The sequence below is a fragment of the Aotus nancymaae genome, unplaced genomic scaffold, assembly GCF_030222135.1.
Source record: "Aotus nancymaae isolate 86718 unplaced genomic scaffold, 86718_ANA_hifiasm-v0.15.2.pri h1tg000011l, whole genome shotgun sequence".
NCBI lineage: Eukaryota > Metazoa > Chordata > Mammalia > Primates > Aotidae > Aotus > Aotus nancymaae.
In genome coordinates, this window is record NW_026988422.1 from 49,424,677 (window position 1) to 49,444,290 (window position 19,614).

A 19,614-nucleotide genomic window follows, 5' to 3' on the forward strand; every position below is an offset into this window, starting at 1 on the left:
TCAAAGTGATCGAGTGGTCAGTGAAAAAGAGAGAGACAAGGAAAAAGTTTTCCTTAAAGCTCGGCCCAGGGGAGACACCACATAATGCTGCTCTGTGGATGTCTGACATTCCTCTGAAAACCTCAGTTTTTTACTGGACTCTTTGAGTAGGGGAGAGGGAGTGAGGCTACACAACAGTGTGGAAATGATCATACAAAAAGAATACATTTGCAAAAGCTGGTGCACAGAAATCACAGCGTGGTATTATAAAAGCAGAACAATGTAAAGATAACTTTTCTGTGTGTCAGCATAGAAATCATACACCTTAGCAAGAATAGAGGTTAAACATAAACTTATATCAGCAAAAATACATTGGGCTCACAGCTGCAGGGGGAACAGGATCTAACACAGGACAACCAAGCCTGACCACAAAGCTGCAAGAGGATGGGGCCTCCTTGCAGGCCTGGAGGAGCAGTGGGAGAAGAAAGACTTTTACATCCTTATCTCAACCACAGAGGATTTTCCTCATGACAGACGCCCTTCATGCTTCTGTTTATAGGCTCTCCATAAGGGTCACATTCCCTTTCCAGGGCAATAATCGATATGCCTTTCCTGGGAAAGGAATCTAGGTAATAAGCCTCTCCATTACATGTCCATTTATAGGCTGTCTGCAACGAGAAGCCTATTACATGCTGTCATCTCTCTCAGGCAGTCAACCTATGTGGTTAGTCCCTTTCACAGTGTTCCTGTTTTTACCAGAAAAGCTCAGCAGAGCCAAAGTTACAAGTTGCAGCTCAGCAGAGGCAAAGTTACAAGTTACATCTCAGCTTTTCACATTATTCTTCATTTTCTCAAATATGATCTATACAGTAGGCAACAGGCCTCACAAAGCAAATAGCTCATTTCAAATTCTAAGAGAATTTACAGGTTAAAAATCAACAGTAATTTCTTCTGATTGTTTCAGATAGCTTGGGTTTTGCCAATTCTTCCAGAAGCTTGGGGTTGCTCAGTCACCACTGAGGGGTCCACAGTGTTCCCAGCAGAATGTGATACTAATACAGAAATTAAAATAGTTGTGAAATGATGAGCTTCTCTAAGATGCACTTTTCTAACAAATTTCACAATGCCAAATTTGACTTTTAATAAATCTCCATTAAAACTAATCAAAAAATAATTAGTGAAAACTGATGCAGGATATTTTCTTGACCCCTTTGCTGGACTTAACGACAGGGGTGCCTCCTTTACTCAGCCCACCCTGCTTAACCCCTTGTGGAAGGGATGGAGTGTGTGAACAAGTACAGGAACTGGAGTGAGCAAGTGCAGGAACTGGCCAGCAGCCTGGCAGGAGCTTACTCTGTTTACTTGGGTCTTCCAGACTCCACCCCTCACCGGAGGGAGTGTGCAAGTGAATGAGTGCAGGGACCACCAGCTGCTTCAGCAGTGGCAGAAGCAAACTCCATGCAGGCCCTGCAGCAGCATCCAGGTAAGGGTGTCTGTGACGCCAAGGCTTCAGAGGGTATGTTGCAATGCTCTTTTAGCTCCATTGTTTGCAGATAGCTGTGTCTTGTCAGCTCAGTGGGTCCCTTGCCTCATTGTGTCAGGTGGCTGCCTTCTGCCAGCGAGGGCAGAGGGCCAGTGTGATAGACTTTTTGGGTATCGTCATGTGGTACCTCCTGAATTCTTTTCTGGTGCCCAAGAAGAAGGAAGTCATGCAGACAAATTGAAGGATGGTGAATATAGAGAATTTTACTGAGTGATGAAAACAGCTCTCAGTGGAGAGGGGAGCAAGAAAGGGACAGAAAGGGCAGGTCGCTCTCCTTGAAGACAAGCTGCCTCTCTTCCTCTCTTTTCTGAAGTCAAGTGGCCTCATCCAGCCACCATCTCTGAAGTTAAGTCACCTCTCTTCAATATCCAACCACTTCTCCCCTCTGACTGAGCCTGGGGTCTTTATAGGCACAGGATGCAGGTTGGGATGGGCCATAGGTAGTTTTGGAAAAGATAGCATTCGACTGGTATCTCTGAAGTTAAGTCACCATCTCTGAAGTTAAGTCACCTCTCTTCAGTATGCAACCACTTCTCCCCAGACTGAGCCTGGGGTCTTTATAGGTACAGGATGCAGGTTGGGATGGGCCATAGGTAGTTTTGGAAAAGATAGCATTCGACTGGTAAAAAGACATAATTGAGAAACGACCAATTGGGAGAGAGCGGGCACACAGGGATGGAAGTTTTCACTTTGGGCTGCTGGTTTCGGGCTTTTCGGCTTGAAGGTGGGATTTTGCCAGGGACTTGCTCCTGTCTGCCTAGAGTTTCTCTGCCTTCTGTCACTATCAAAACCACTTTCAAATGTGTGTTCTTAAAGTTTCATCTTATGCATTAGAATATTTAATATTTGTTAATGGCACTTACCTAGCACTTTATATTTACTGTATTTATTAATTAATGATTCCTAAGTCTCCTGAAAGTGTCTCAATATGGTTAATATGAGAGGATATAATAATCAGAATGCCATCAGCTAGCATAATTTCAAATATATTTTCTTGAACTGGAATACAGTCTATTTGGCTGTTTTAATATGAACTAAAAATATTAGAATTTCTTATTTAGATGACATGATAAAGAAAATTTGTTTCCAGGGTTCACTTCATCCTCCTTAAAAGTAAAGTATTTTGTTTCCTCACTTTCATGATATATACCTCAGTCTGGATTAGAACTAAAACCACTTACTTGATTTTGAGAATAAAGTTCACTTTGAATTAAGTAGAATTGACATACATTCTTTATCAAATAATGACAATTTATCTTCCACACATTCTCTCACCTAATTTCTAGCCTAAAACATTCCTGCCGTGGCTGGTAAACAATTACCATGACTATCTTTGTTTCTGAAAAGTATCAGCATAATTAATATCACCTGGGCTAGGAAATGTAAATTTATCCAATGACAATGGAAATGAAGTTTGTAAAATGACATGACAAATTGGTGATCTGGAATCTAAAACCTTTGTCAGTAGAACTGAAGATTAATTTTTGTCCTCTTTAGGCTCTGGGTTTTTTTTACCCTTTTGGAATGATTATTTTTTTAACTGGGTTAGAGAAAGTATACATGGAGATGAACACATGCACATACATATGTAAAATGGAAAGTTGTAATTTTGATGTGTTTTGATTTTAAATATAGATTTGCTATAATAAAAACTACATCTTTTTACTTGGGTATGAGTGTGCATAGTTTGAAGATAAAGCATAGTTATTAATCATTGCTTTGACAGCAGCGGTATTCACTTAGAACTCTTGATATTGTCATATAATTTTTATAGTATTCTTTCCAAAATTGTTAATTCATTTATAGCAGTTATCTAAACCATTGTTCTGTAGGACTGACTTCCTTTCTTACATGATCAGCTATTTGATTGTTACTGAAGTTTTTAAGAGCCATCTTTCATTCTTCAAGATTTTGAAGGAGATGATGATATCGATTTACAGAATAGTTAGGGGAATTATTCACTGATTGAGATGGAGTCTCGCACTGTTGCCTGGGTTGGAGTGCAATGACGAGATCTCGGCTCAGTGCAACCTCCGCCTCCCAGGTTCACATGATTCTCCTGCCTCAGCCTCCCGAGTAGCTGGGATTACAGGCACATGCCACCACACCCAGCTAATTTTTTGTGGTTTTTAGTAGAGACAGGGTTTCACTATGTTGGCCAGACTGTTCTCAAATTCCTGGCCTTGAGATCTGCCTGCCTCAGCCTCCCAAAGACCTCCCAAACTGGCCTGGGATTACAGGTGTGAGTCACCACGCCCAGCCAGGAGTTACTTATTTTTTTAGATAATTTTCAACTACTACTTCCAAGGTAGCATAATAAGAAAGCAAATATACAAATAACCAACCTCAAGAATATCAACTACAGAATTCTTTGATGGTATAATAGATTTTAAAAAGAAAATCATAGTGTAAAATTTGTGGTTGTTTTCTCTCATAGGACTTGCTATATGTTAGTCTATTGAGTTTTCCAAGCATGGTCTGTTTAAACACTTACTGTGATATGTAGAATTTTATTAAATTTTCTCTAGACCATAGACATCGTAGTTAGCTCAGCAGCATAATTGGTAAGAGGAAGCTGTCATCATATTCCTTGTAATCCTTTTAAAGATTTGAGGGGCTGTACCATAAAATTGTTTACCAGTAATCTGTGCCATTCCACAATAGAACACAATAAATAATTTTGATAGATAACATTTATTGAGCCCCTACTATTTTGGAACATTTGGTCCTCAAAATAAGTCTTTGTGGTACTATTGTTATTTTCATAGAACAGATAAGGATACAGGAGCTTAGAAAGGTTAAATAACTTGTTCAGAGTCACAAAGCTAATAAATGGTAAAACTTTTAATAAAATCTGTCTTCCTGTAAAAACTGTAGTTTAAATCCCTATACTGTTATTCTAGATAATGCACTTAACCAACAGTTTAAAAGGTACTGATTTGAATGATCTTTTCACTGATGGTGGTGGATTAATCTTATTTATCCACACTTAAGAAGAATGGTGCATATCACAGAATGGCTTGACTTGGAATAAAGTCCGTGATGGTGGAACAGAATTTGTCTTTGGAGGCTTGGAAACTCTAAACATCTGTCATATAACACTGAGGACAGTTGGCTCTAGTAGCACTGACTAATATGGACAACTAAATCAGTTTAACATTGAGCCAGGTATTTGTGACTCATGCCATCTCACAGTCAATTTGTTCTTAATGTGTTTTAATATAATCTGTTGTCCAGGCGTGATGCCTCATGCCTGTATTCTCAGCATTTTGGGAGACTGCGGTGAGAGGATTGCTTGAGCTCAGGAGCTGGAGACTAGTCTGGGCTACATAGTGAGACCTTGTTTCTACAAAAAAATGAAAAATACAATTATCTGGGCGTGGTGGCATACACATGTAGTTCCCACCTACTCTGGAAGCTGAGGTGGGAGGATAGCTTGAGCCCAGGAGGTCAAGGCTACTTACTATAAATAGTAAGCTGTATTTATATCAGCTTACTATGAGACCCTGTCTAAAAAAATATATTTTTAATTCTGTTATGTGATAGTGATATTGTTTGGCTCAATTTACTAAAAACAGTTTTGTTCTGTTAAGTAATAGTGTTATGGTTTGTCTCTATTTACTCTGTATGCATCTATTTACTAATTTAGCTTTGAATGTTTCTTGATAGAGATCTTTTCTTCAGTTCTTCAACTTAGTTTAATTACTGAATTGTGTAGGAAAATAATGTGTTTTCATAGTAGTATAATTACTATTCCAATACTATAATTACTGAAATATTATTGGAAGATGTATTTTATTTAGAAGTAAAAAATTTGCAAATGTTTTGATGGTTCTTGGAACTCTTTTTTTTTTGAGACGGAGTCTCGCTCTGTCGCCAGGCTGGAGTGCAGTGGTGCAATCTTGGCTCACTGCAACCTCCACCTCCCAGGTTCAAGTGATTCCCCTCCCTCAACCTCCCAAGTAGCTAGGACTACAGGCATGCACCACCACACCTGGCTAATTTTTTTGTGTTTTAGTAGAGAATGGGGTTTCACCATGTTGTCCAGAATGGTCTGCATCTCCTGACCTCCTCATCTGCCTGTGTTGGACTCCCAAAGTGCTGGGATTACAGGTGTGAGCCACCGCACCTGGCCGAATATTTTTTAATAAGTCTCTGAACATAACATTTAATTTCTGCCTGAGCCTTGTTTCCTACCTTATAAATGAGAAATAAGCAAACACAGCTCAGTCATCAGCTTTAAAGTAAAGAAAGAAAAATTTGAGAATACGGTATCAGTATCAGGCATATAAATAAGATAATCATTTTTCTGAAAAGAAAGAGGAGAAAACTCAAACTCACTGAGTATTACTATGTTTCTCCCATCTCCCACTTTTAACACTGGTTCACCTCTTCTTCATCTTTATCTTAAAGCATTTCTTAAAAATTGAAGATGTGCTTGAAAGGAAGCAAAATTTCCTTTTTGGAAATTGATTTATTTCTTGGTTTGGTTATGAGTATTTTTAGAAATATTTTAAATTCTTACTCATGCTAGGGAGTGGCTGGTACAGGATGATAAGCAAGCTGCTTGAGTTTGGACCTATGTCATATAAAGGCCTTACAGTTCTGTTTCAGGAAGCCCATACTTAGAATTCCAGAATACATTCCTGGGCCGGACATCTAGAGATACTCTTTGGTATACAAGGTTTAGAAGTCTGTTTTCAACATTTTGTCCTAAGTATTCTGCTTCACTTCATAAACTAGTAATTACAGTGTTACTATCATTTACCCTACTATTGAACCTTATATTGAAAAGATTTGTGATAGTGTGAATTGGCACATAACCAAGGTCTATTTCTTAATAAAGCCATTAACTGCTTTCTTTATTGGGAAAAAGAAATTTCCAGTAATAGTTAATTTTATTAGGTCCGCTTAATACATATTCTCTAACAAAAATTCAGTAATCTACTGTAAATCCAGTGCCCATAAGATATTCTCACCAAAGATTCTTTCTCTTTTGAGTACATGCAGAAAATTAGATGTTACTGGTGAGAGAAATCTCATTGTGGTCTAGAATATTTTTTCAGAAAACCAGTAGATTTTAATAGAGTAACTTTATAAATAGGATTAGTATTGTATACTTTAATCAAGTAAACCTTAGAATAATGTGTCTAAAATTCCCCACAGTAATCTATGTTTTGGACATTTTCTTTCTTTAAAGATACTCATTTCTTAATGCAAAACCTGTTTGTGAAAGGTGTGTCAATTGGATTTTCCATTTACTTATATTTCAGTTTTACACATGTTCTATTTTCACTTCACTGATCTTTAGCTGATTATATGACAGAGCTTTGTTATTTTTTCCTGCCTTTACCATTTCATTCTTCTTTTTCCTCCTAGCTCGAAGTAGTCAGTGATTTGCTTGTGTTACTTCATTTATGCCAAAAATATTAATGAGGCAACTACTATGTGTCAGAGATTGTCATGTGCTAGGTATAGAATAGTGCCCTCGTAGATTTGAATGTAGCAGGGAAGAGTGACAAATAAGCACTTACATTAAATAAGTGGTTATAGAAACAACTTAAATTTAAATAACAGTAGGGGAGGTTAAGAGATTATGATGTCTCCATGGGTTGAATATTCTGCAGCTGTTAAAATATATAAAACATTTGCGAAAAATAAGACACTATCAATAGTAACATGAGGTTCGTGGGGACTAGGCTTGTTATTATGTATAATATTGTACCTTAAATTTATTCATGTATTTTCCACTAAACTCACATATATATATATGAACACTGTGTGTGTATACATATATATATACACACATATACATATATATATGTATGCACACATACACATACATACACAGTTTCTTTATCCACTCGTTGATTGATGGGCATTTTGGCTGGCACCACGTTTTTGCAATTGCAAATTGTGCTGCTATAAACATGCACGTACAAGTATCTTTTTGTATAATGACTTCTTTTCCTCTGGGTAGATACCCAGTAGTCGGATTGTTGGATCAAATGGTAGTTCTACTTTTAGTTCTTTACAGAATCTCCACATGCTTCCCTATTGGCTGTACTAGTTTACTTTTCCACCAGCAGTATAGAAGTGTTCTCCGATCACCACATCCATGCCAACATCTATTATTTTTTTATTTTTTTGATAATGGCCATTCTTGTGGGAGTAAAGTGGTATCACATTGTGGTTTTGATTTGCATTTTCCTGATTATTAGTGATGTTGAGCATTTCTTCATGTGTTTTTTGACCATTTGTATATCTTATTTTGAGAATTGTCTATTCATGTCCTTAGCTCACTTTTTAATGGGATTGTTTTTTCTTGCTGATTTGTTTGAGTTACATGTGGATTCTGTGTATTAGTTAGTCCTTTGTCAGATACATAGTTTGAAAAGATTCTCTCCTACTCTGTGGGTTGTCTGTTTGCTGACTGTTACTTTTGCTCTGCAAAAGCTCTTTAAAGTCCCACCTGTTCATCTTTATTTTTGTTCCATTTGCTTTTGAAGTCTTTGCCTAAGCCAATGTCTAGAAGGGTTTCATTCAACATTATATTCTAGATTTTTGAATAGTTTCAGGTCCTAGATTTAAGTCCTTGATCCATCTTGAGGTGATTTTTGTGTAAGGTGAGAGATGAGGTTTTATTCTCCTACATGTGGCTTGTCAGTTATCCCAGCACCATTTGTTGAATAGGGTGTCCTTTCCCTGCTTTATGTTTTTGTTTGCTTTGTCAAAGATCAGTTGGCTGTAAGTATTGGAGTCTATTTCTGGGTTGTCTATTCTGTTGCATTGGTCTATGTGTCTCACATAGACCACCTCTCGTCTTACACAAAAATCAACTCAAGATGGATTTTATACCACACTGTTTTGGTGACTATGGCCTTATGGTATAGTTTGAAATCAGGTAGTGTGATGCCTCCAAATTTGTTCTTTTTGCTCAGTCTTGCTTTAGCTCTGTGTGCTTCTTTTTTGGTTCCATGTGAATTTTAGAATTGTTTTTTCTAATTGTTTGGAGAATTATGGCAGTATTTTGATGGGGATTGCATTGAATTTGTAGATTGCTTTTGACTGTATGGTCATTTTCACAGTGACCATAAGCTCATTTTCTAATTGAGCTTCTTTGGATCTTCTCTCTGTTTTTCTTGGTTAGTCTTGCTAATGTTCTATCATTTATCTTTTCAAAAAAACCAAAAATACAGTAAAAAAAAATATCCAAGGTATACAGGCAACAGATAGCATGATGAATGGAATAGTACCTCACATCTCAATACTAATGTTGGATGTAAATGGCCTAAATGCTCCATCTGAAAGATACAGAATTGCAGAATGGATTCAAATTCATTAACCACACATCTGCTGCCTTCAAGAGACTCACCTAAAACGTAAGGACTGACATAAGCTTAAGACGGCGGGGGAGACATTCCATGCAAATGGACACCCAAAGTGAGCAGAAGTAGTAATTCTTAGACAAAACAAAAAGCAACAACAATTAAAAAAGACAAAGAGGGACATTATATAATCATAAAAGGCCTTGTCAAACAGGAAAATATCACAATCTAAACATACACACCCAACACTGGAGCTCCCAAATTTATAAAACAATTACTACTAGACCTAAGTAATGAGATAGGCAGCAACAAAATAATAGTGGAGGACTTCAATACTCCACTGCCAGCACTAGACAGGTCATCAAGACAGAAAGTCAACAAAGAAACAATGGATTTAAACTCCACCCTGGAACAAATGAACTTAACAGATATTTACATTCTATTCATCAGTGCATGGAACTTTCTGAAGACAGACCATTTGATAGGCCACAAAACAAGTCTCAATAAATTAAAAACATTGAAATTATATCAGGTACTCTCTTAGATCACAGTGGGATAAAACTGGAAATCAACTCCAAAAGGAACCTTTAAAACCATACAAATATATGGAAATTAAATAACCTGCTCCTAAATGATCATTGGTCAACAATGAAATCAAGATGGAAATTAAAAAGAATAAAGTTCTTAGCCTTAAATGTCTACATCAAAAAGTCTGAAAGAGCACAAATAGACAACCTGGGGTCACACCTCAAGGAACAAGAGAAACAAGAACAAACCAGACCCAAACCCAGCAGAAGAAAGGAAATAACCAAGATCAGAACAGAACTAAATGAAATTGAAACAAAAACAATACAAAAGATAAATGAAGCATATGTAATTTTTTTCCTTTATTATTATACTTAAGTTTTGGGATACATGTGCAGAACATGCATGTCTGTTACATAGGTATACACATGCCAAGGTGGTTTGCTGCACCCATCAGCCACATTAGGTATTTCTCCTAATACTATCCCTCCCTTCCCCGCCCCCCGCCATCCTCCTACAGGCCCTGGTGTGTGATGTTCCCCTCCCTGTGTCCATGTGTTCTTATTGTTCAACTCCCACTTACGAGTGAGAACATGCGGTGTTTGGCTTTCTATTCTTGTGTTAGTTTGCTGAGAAGGATGGTTTTCAGCTTCATCTATGTCCCTGCAAAGGACATGAACGCATCCTTTTTTACAGCTGCATAGCATTCTATGGTGTATATGCGCCACATTTTCTTTATCATTGATGGGCATTTGGATTGGTTCTAAGTCTTTGCTTCTGCAAACAGTGCTGCAATAAACTTAATGTGTGCATGTGTATTTATAGTAGAATGATTTTTAATCCTTTGGGTATATACCCAGTAATGGGATTGCTGGATCAAATGGCTACCATTTGACCCACCATTTCTAGATCCTTGAGGAATTGCCACACTGTCTTCCACAATGGTTGAACTAATTTATACTCACACCAACAGTGTAAAAGCGTTCCTATTTCTGCACATCCTCTCCAGCATCTGTTTCCTGACTTTTTAATGATCGCCATTGTAACTGGTATCTCATTGTGATTTTGATTTGCATTTCTCTAATGACCAGTGATGAGCATTTTTTCATATGTTTATTGGTTGCAACATATGTAACTTTCTAATCCTGCTTTCCTTCCTTATTTTCCAGAGGAATTTTTATTCTGAGTGTTGAATATACCTCCTGTCCACATTTTATTCTTTTATTATGTAAATAAGTATGCATGAAAACATGTTGTTTTATATCTTTTTAAAATTTGTAAGAATGTATCATACTACATCTAGGTATGTTTTGCAACTTTTTCGCTCAGCATTGAAATTCATGTAAGATTGTGCATGATTGATACTCGTAGGTATAGTTTGTTCATTTTAACTGTAGAATAAATTACTGAATATGAATAACCACAATTTACTATTTATTCATTCTCTATTAATGGACATCTAGTGTCTCCTTGTGGACCTGTGCTAAAATTTCTTTAGGATAATTGTAGAAGAATACATTCCGGGTCTTAATATATGTGCATTTTCAACTTTGGAGCAATTCAGCAATATTTTCTAAACAAATTGTTCTAATTTTACTTTCCTACCTTTAGTGTATGCTATGGGCTTAACTGCTTCCCCTGCCCATCCAAATTCATAAATTGAAGCCCTTAAACCAGTCCCTCAGTTGTGGTTATATTTGGAGACAGGGACTTTAAAGAGGTGATTAAGTTAAAATGAGGTCATTAAGGTGGACCCTAATCCAATCTGATGGTGTCCTTATAAGAAGGGAGAGTTTTAGCAAACAAAAGAAGGGAGGCTTGCAAGCAGAGGAAAGACGTGTTGAGGTTACAGTGAGAAGAGACAGACTTCTGCAACTCAGTGAGTGAGTCCTCAGAAGAAACCAAACCTGGTAACCTTAATCATGGACTTCTAGCCTCTAGAACTGTGATAAATTTCTGTTGTTTTTTAAGCCACCCATTTTATGCTATTCTGTTATGGCAGCCCTTAAAAACGAATATGTGAGAGTTCCAGTTTCTGTGCGTTCTCACCTCACTCAGCATCACACTTTTTAATTGTCACCATTCTAATAGAGGAGAGAATATCTCTGTTTCAATTTGAATATCCTGGTTACCAAAAAAATGCTGATTATTTCCCAGGATTATTGATGAATAAAGTTTTCCTCTATGAACTGCTAGTTCATATATTTTGTACATTTTTCTATTACATTGCCTTGCCTTTTTATTATAGATTTGAAGGAGTTCTTTATATAATTTACATAATAATCCTATATTAATTATATATTTTCCATTCTCTTTATCTGACTTGTCTATTAATTTTATTGCACAGAAATTTTTAATTTTTGAGGCAGTCAGATTTATTAGTCTTTATTGTTTGGGCTTAAAAAAAAATCTTACTTGAGAAATTCTTTTCTCTCCCAAGGTCATGAAGAATGCAGAATTTCTTCCGAAATTTTAAAGTTTTCTTTGTCAGATTAAGTTTGAATTTTCTGTGAAACCATCTGTCACCACCATTTATTGAATGATTTATCCTTTCCCTTGTAATTTAGAATGATACCTGTGTCATATATGCTAGGATCTCTTTCTAGGTGCATTATTGTGTTCCATTAGTCTTATTTATCTGACTTTGTGCCAATATTACACTGTTTCCATTACTAAAACTTTGTTTTGTGTTCTGATGGGGGGGAAGTCCCTTTTTTTTTCTTATTTTGCAAAATTAACCAGCTTATTTTGGAGATTTTGCTTTTCCATAAATATTTTAGGATCACTTTGCTAAATTCAACTAAAAAAATCCTTTTGGAATTTTTATTAGAATTGCATTCAATTTATAGATCAATTTGGGAAACAACTACTTCTTCAGAAAATTTGTATTTTTTTTTTTTTTTTTTTTTTTTGAGATAGAGTCTCACTCTGTCACCCAGGCTAGAGTGCAGTGGCGTGATCTCAGCTCACTGCAACCTCCACCTCCTGGGTTCGGGTGATTCTTCTGCCTCAGCCTCCTGAGTAGCTGGGACTACAGATGTGCCATGCCTGGCTAATTTTTTTGCATTTTTAGTAGAAACAAGGTTTTACCATCTTGGCTCAGCTGGTCTTGAACTCCTTACCTTGTGATCCACCCACCTCAGCCTCCCAAAGTGCTGGGATTACGGGCGTGAGCCACCGCGCCTGGCCAAAATTTGTAATTTTTTAATGTACAGCTTATATTGCTCTTTGTTAGATTTATTCCTTGAAAGTTTATGATTCTCTCATTACTATTGTAAATGTGGTATTTTTAAAAACACATTTAGTAATTTGTGGTTGTCATTGTATAGGGACTTTAATTTTTATATATTGATATTGTGTATAGCAATGTTCCTGAACTTTCTTATTAGTACAGTTTGTAGATTATTATGAATTTTCTATATTAAAGTTTATATTATCTGAATAACATTTGTTTCTTCATTTTCTACACTTGTCTTCTTCTTTATCTTATTACATTGGCTAAGGCCTTCAGTACAGTGATGAATAGAAGCATAGATGGCAGGCTTGTCTTCTATTGTTCTTAGCTTTAAAAGGAATACTACTGATGAGTTGATCCATAGAATGTGATATTTAGTATGAATTTCTGATATTCCTTACTGAATTAAATAGTTTACCTTCCATTCATTCTTTCTTGCTAAGATGTTTGTAATGAATAGATGTTAAATTTTATCAAATGATTTTTTTTGTTCCTATTGGGATTGCAATTTTGTTTTAATTTGTTAGTACAATCAATTTAAATTAATAGCTTTTCTAATAATAAACCAATGTAGTATTCTTAGGATAAAGTTGAGACAGTCATGTATTTTTTTAATATATTGCTATATTTACTAATCTATCATTTGGGAGTTTGAAAATAAGCCTGTAATTGAATTCATCTTTAATTTTTTTGTTGTCCTTGTCTACTTTTATATCAATCTTATACTAATCTCAGGAATGGAATTTTAGGATTTCCTCTCTTTTTATATTTCCTGGATTTTGATTCAGATGTTTTATGAATATTTGTAAAACTTCTATAAAAATGCTTGAACTTAAAGTTTTAGAAAATTCAACAGATTTTTGACCAGCAATAAAATTGCTATAAATTATTGTTCATTTTGTAGTTTAATTCCTCTAGAAGTTATTTTTTTCATGTTTTTAAAGCAAGTACCTGAAAATATTCATAGTATTTTTTGATAAGTTTTAAAATTCTTTATCTGTGTTTATGATTCTCTTTTCTTTCCTAATGTTGTTTATTAATTAAGGCCTTTTTCTTAATTAAGGCCTTTATTCTTTCTAATATTCATGGCATAATTGTTGAAAGTGTTTAAGAAAGGCAATCTGTTTTACATGAATTATTAAATGCATTTTTGATGAGAATTGTTTAATTTCTCAGAGAGCTGTGTAATCGTTCTATTTAGGCTGCAACTCACTATTTTTTCATATTCTGACTGCAAAACAGTAATGTACTGGTATTCATATTCTGTTTTATATGCACTGAATTCCTTTAGAATGGGGCTAATGTTTGAATATTAGAAGGATACCTTCTTGTTTGAATAAAGATTTTCATCAAATTCTTATCGGGGAGAATAATTTTTGAAATATACATCAAATCTCAGAAAAACCTAACATGTAAGCATCCTTAAAGACTTTTAAAATAGGAATGAGGATCATCTACAGGAAATCCTAGTGATTACCTGTTTCATGTTTTGTGATGTAAGCAGTGAACCAGGCCAGCCTATATTTCTAGTGCTGCAGCTACACAGTCCACCTTTCTTGGATTTACCTAATGACTAATGTTTAGCATCTTTTAATGTGCTTAATTCTTCTTTGTCTTTTTTGTTCACACATTTGTTTAAATCTTTTTGCCTATGAGCTTATTTTATTTTTTTCCTGATGATTTAGTTCTTCATGTAGTCTGGATACAAGTCCTTTAACAGATGTAGGATTTAAAAATATTTTCTTGGCTGGGCTGAGGCGGATGAATCACCTGAGGCCAGGAGTTCAAGACCAGCCTGGCCATCATGGCAAAACGCCATCTCTGCTAAAAATACAAAAATCAGCTGGGCATGGTGGCACGCGCCTGTAGTCCAGCTACTTAGGAGGCTGAGATAGAAGAATCACTTGAATGGGGAAGTGGAGGTTGTGAGCTGAGGTCACACCAGAGCCAAGGTCACGCCATTGCACTCCAGCCTAGGTGATAGAATGAGACTCTGTCTCAAAAAAAAAAAAAAAAAGATTTTCTTGTACTCTGTGTCTTTTTAAAAGAAGAGCTTTTAATGTTAGTGAAATCCAGTTTATCATTTTTTCTTTTATGGATCACACCTTTCTGTCATATCTAAGATAATTTTGCTGAACTGAGGGTCAAAAGGTATATTTCTTGTTTGCCTCTTGTTGTAAAAACTGTCCTTTGTCTGCTAAATTATCTTTGTGACTTCATTAAAAAAATAAATTGAGTGTCCATTTATGTGTGGGCCTATTCCTGGACTTGTCTGTTTCATTATGCTCTTTGTCTCTATACCAGTACCTCACTGTCTTGATTATTGTATGTAGTTTTATAATAGGTGTTTAAAATTTTTTTATTTTTAAAATTTTTGTTCATTCGTTCATTCATTCATTCAATCATTCAGACACCAACTCCAAGCCAGATATAATAGGCCTTGATATCAGATGGTGTTTGCCCTTTAGTTTTACCTTTTTCTGATTTGTATTGAGTATTTTAGATGTTTGTATTTCCATATGAATTTTAGAACTGGCCTGTCAATTTCTAAACAAATTCAGTGTTGTTTTATCATTTTAAATTTTAAGTCATGCCCATCTTTTGCCAGATTGATACTTAATTTTTTTCATTTTTTGATGCTATTGAAACTAATATGTGGTTTTAAATATTAATTTCCAGTTTTTTTTGCTAGAATATAGAAACACAATTGAATTTTGTATGTTGATGTTATATTCTGCAACCTTGTTAAACACCATCAGATTTTCAACATAGATTATCATGTCATGTGAACAAGGATAGCTTTGCTTCTTTCAGTCCAACTTGAATGCCTTTGTTTCTTTTTCTTGCCTTGCTCTACTGACTAGAATTTCCAATACAGTGGTGAATAGAAGTGGTGAGAGAGGACATCCTTGTTTTGTTTCTGATCCGAGAGGAAATATATTTATGCTTTCACCATTAACCTGTGGTGTTAACAGTAAGTTTTTAATAGATGCTTGATATCAGGTTGAGGAAATTTTCTTAATTTCCTAGTTTCTGACACTTTTTTTTTTTTTTGAGACAGAGTTTGGCTCTTGTTCCCCAGGCTGGAGTGCAATGGCACAATCTCTGCTCACCACAACCTCTGCTTCCTGGGTTCAAGCGATTCTTCTGCCTCAGTCTCCCGAGTAGCTGGGATTACAGGCATGTGCCACCATGCCTGGCTAATTTTGTATTTTTAGTAGAGATGAGGTTTCTCTGTGTTGGTCAGACTGGTCTTGAACTCCCGACCTCAGGTGATCTGCCTGTCTTGGCCTCCCTAAGTGCGGGGATTATAGGCATGAGCCACCATACCCGGCTGTTTCTGACACTTTTTATCAAGAATTTACATTAGACTTTTGTTAAGTCCTTTTTCTGAATCTGTTCAGATAATGTGATTTGTAAAATTTTGTTTATAGGAAGAATTACCTTTATTTATTTTTTGATGCTAAACCAGTCTTACATTTCTAGGATAAACCTTAATTAATCATGATTTACTATCTACATTACATATGGTTGGGTTTAGTTTGCTAAAACTTTTTAGAATTTTTATATCTGTGTTCATGAGAGATACTGTTCTGCAATTTTTTTTTAATAATATCTTTCTCTGGATTTGATATCCAGCTAATACTAACTTTATTGAATGAGTTGGGAAGTATTCCCTTTATGTTTCCTGCTCAGTGTGGCTAGAATAGGGTTTGGAAAACTATGATTCATGGGTCAAATCCTACCAACCACCTCTTTTTTTCATGGCTAGCAAGCTAAGAATGATTTTACATTTTTAAGTTGTTACATTTTAAATGTTTTATATATGTATCTAAGTAATAGCCTTGATTTTGCTTGCTGGCCCGTAAAACCGAAAATATTTATTAGGAAAAAGTTTGCCGGCTTAATTGATTTTTTTTAAAGAACCATTTTCATTGATTTTTATCTGTTTTTCTTTTCCTCCATTTCATTGATATCCTCTCTGATCTTTATTACTTTGTTTCTTCCACTTAATTGGAATTTCATTTGCTCTTTTTTCTTAGTTTCTTAGGTAGAAGCTACAATTTTAATCTGCAGTAAATCTGATTCTCTATATTTTTCATTTCAGACATTACAGTTTTCATCTCTAGTAGTTTTATTTGGATATCTATTTAAAAAAAAATTTTTTTTTGAGACAGTCTTGCTCTGTCACCCAGGCAGGAGTGCAGAGGCGTGATCTTGGCTCACTGCAACCTCTGCTTCTTGGGTTCAAGCAAGTCTCTTGCCTTAGCCTCCCAAGTAACTGGGATTACAGATGTGTGCCACCACGCCCAGCTAATTTTTGTATTTTTCATAGAGACAAGGTTTTACGACGTTGGCCAGGCTGGTCTCGAACTCCTGACCTCAGGTGATCTGCCCACCTCAGCCTCCCAAAGTGCTGGGATTACAGGCATAAGCCACTGCGCCTGCCCTATTTATTAAAATTTTAACATCTTTTTAATATCTTCCCTGTCTCTTAACTTTTGAACATATGAAATACAGTCGTAATAACTGTTATGTCTATGCTGATTCTAACATCTGTTTCAGTTTTAAGTTGGTTTTGATAGATTGATTTTACTCCTCTTTATGGGTTGACTTTTCTTGTTTTTTTGCAAGCCTGGTAACTTTTGTGGATTCCAGATATGAATTTTACCTTGTTTGTTACTAGAAGCTTTTGTATAATTTATTAATATTCTTAAATTTTGTTCTGGTATGTGGTTATTTAAAAATAACTGGATCCTATTTTGTTTTTTAAGAATTGTTAAGCAGGACCTAAGCAATGTTTGGTCTGGGGCACATTTCCCTACTATTGAGGCGAAATCCTTCTGAGCATTTTACCCAGTGCCCCAGAAATTACCGTTTTCTAGTTTGGCTGGTGTGATCAGGAACTGTTTCTAGCTAATCTGTATGAATCCCAGGTACTACTTCCTCTAATCCTTTTAGAGAGTTCTTTCCCCAGCCTGAGTAGTTCCTTACGTGTGTGCTAAGTACTCTGCTGATTCTCAAGTGGTACCTTTGCAGATTTCTGGAGTTCTCTCTCCTCTACAGTTCTGTTATTCAAACTCTTTCCTGGTCTTTTTAGACTCTTAGCTCCATTTCTTCAACTCAGTGAATATACTGGCTCCATCTGCATTTCCCCTCCATATACTGTGGTCTGGAAACTCTGAATGCAGTAAGATGGGACAGTCATAGGGCTGTCATCATTTGTTTTCCTTCTCTCATGATGACTGCCCTTTGTTGCCTGATTACAGCTTCATTTGATCATTGTTTAATACATCTCATCTGGATTTTGAGTTGTTTCAGGCAGGATGGTAAATGTCTTAGCCAGAAGTGGAAATCTTAGATAATGTGTATCTTTAGCATGTTGAATATAATAAGGAAGCATTCTGTTCCCTAAGTATTCAAAAAAGAGACTGTTCATGCATATTGACTCTTTTCTGGATGCAGTTTGGAAAGAATAGTTCTCCTGTATTTTTATTTAGAGTGATTTTTTTCCTAGTACTTTTCTTTATCTACAGTTTTTTATTCCCATAGTTGGATTAGGTTATTATAATTCCATTATGTTTTATTATAATTAAATTGGAAATCTTCGCAGAAATCTACTGAAAAGATCATATGCTATTTTTTATGGCTGTTTTGCTTCTTGTATTTATTCCACCAATATTTGAAGAAATGAGATAAAAAGGAGAACCGAGACATAATCTTTTTATTGTTAATTTTTCTATCATTAAAATATATTCTGAAAAAGGACACACCTGTCCTATGGTATATTGCTGCCAAAATAAATCCCAAGAGATTGAAGTTTTATTCAGTTTTCAAATTGTTTCCTAGAAACCAGCCACCTAATTCAGAAAGAGATTAAGAGCCAAGTCTTAGAAACATAACTTTTAAAACTATATACCAGGACATGCCTCATTTGTGAATGTACGTGTGCTCATAAATTGGGTAATTGTGCACCTAACTACTGTATTCATTTTATTATTATTCACTTTGTGCTTATACAAATGAAGCCTTTTTCATTGATATTCTGTAGCCTCGAAAACTCATGATTGGAGGATGGTTACTTTTTATGTTCCTGTTCAATGTTAATGAATACTATTTTATAGGAAATTGTAAAATGTCTCCAATTACTTTGGTATAGCTGTAACAATAGCTAGTTTATTAAGCATGTATTCTGAAGTAGTATAGGTAATTGACAGTTAATTTGGCTTCATCAGGTTATATAAAAAATGTTAGAAAAGCTATAAAAAACCTTTTGTATTAGAGTATTTGTATCAATAGTCTGTGTTGGCTGGGTGCAGTGGCTCATGCCTGTAATCCCAGCACTTTGGGAGGCTGAAGTGGGTGGATCACTTGAGGCCAGGAGTTTAGACCAGCCTGGTCAACCCAGTGAAACCCCATCTCTACTAAAATTGTAAAAAAAATTAGCTGAGTATGGTAGTACATGCCACCATGCTCATCTGCTCAGGTGGGTAAGGCACAAGAATCATATGAACACGGGAGGCAGAGGTTGTGGTGAGCCAAGATCACATCACTATACTCCAGCCTGGGCGACAAAGCAAAAAAAAAAAAAAAAAAGACTATGTTGACATATGAATTTAAATGCTGCCAATTATCATTTAAAAATTAAATTCTCTTAAACTGTGATAATAAGAATAGATAGCCCAGACTTTTTGAGATTACAGCTCATCTCTAAAATGACAAAGCTCAGATATAATAGTAGTCTTCATAAAATTTATTGCCCAACACTGTGCTAAGTACTTTTACAGATATTTCCTCATTTAAATAGACTTTGAAAGAAAAATCAACTATTTGATCTTAGGACAATTTGTAAAGGGATCTATATATGTGTGTATTAATTTCCTATTGCTGCTTTGACCAATACAACAAATTTTATGGCTTAAAACAGCATAAACTTATTATCGTACAGTTTTGGAGGCCAGAGATCTCAAATAAGTTTCACTGGACTGAAACCAAGGTGTCAG

At 35.6% G+C, this 19,614-nt stretch overlaps 1 protein-coding gene across 11 annotated transcripts in view; it reads left to right on the forward strand.

The window, feature by feature from the left end:
- Positions 1 to 19,614, forward strand: part of FUT8 (fucosyltransferase 8) — a 486,032-nt gene that overhangs the window by 354,842 nt on the left and 111,576 nt on the right. Inside the window, exon 1 of one of the 11 annotated variants that reach the window (XM_012438121.3) lies at positions 1,420 to 1,462. The exons of the other annotated variants lie outside the window; for them this stretch is intronic. The gene's annotated coding sequence lies outside the window, so the exon portion shown is untranslated. Of the gene's footprint in view, positions 1 to 1,419; positions 1,463 to 19,614 lie in introns of those variants that run through there. 11 annotated transcript variants of the gene reach the window in all.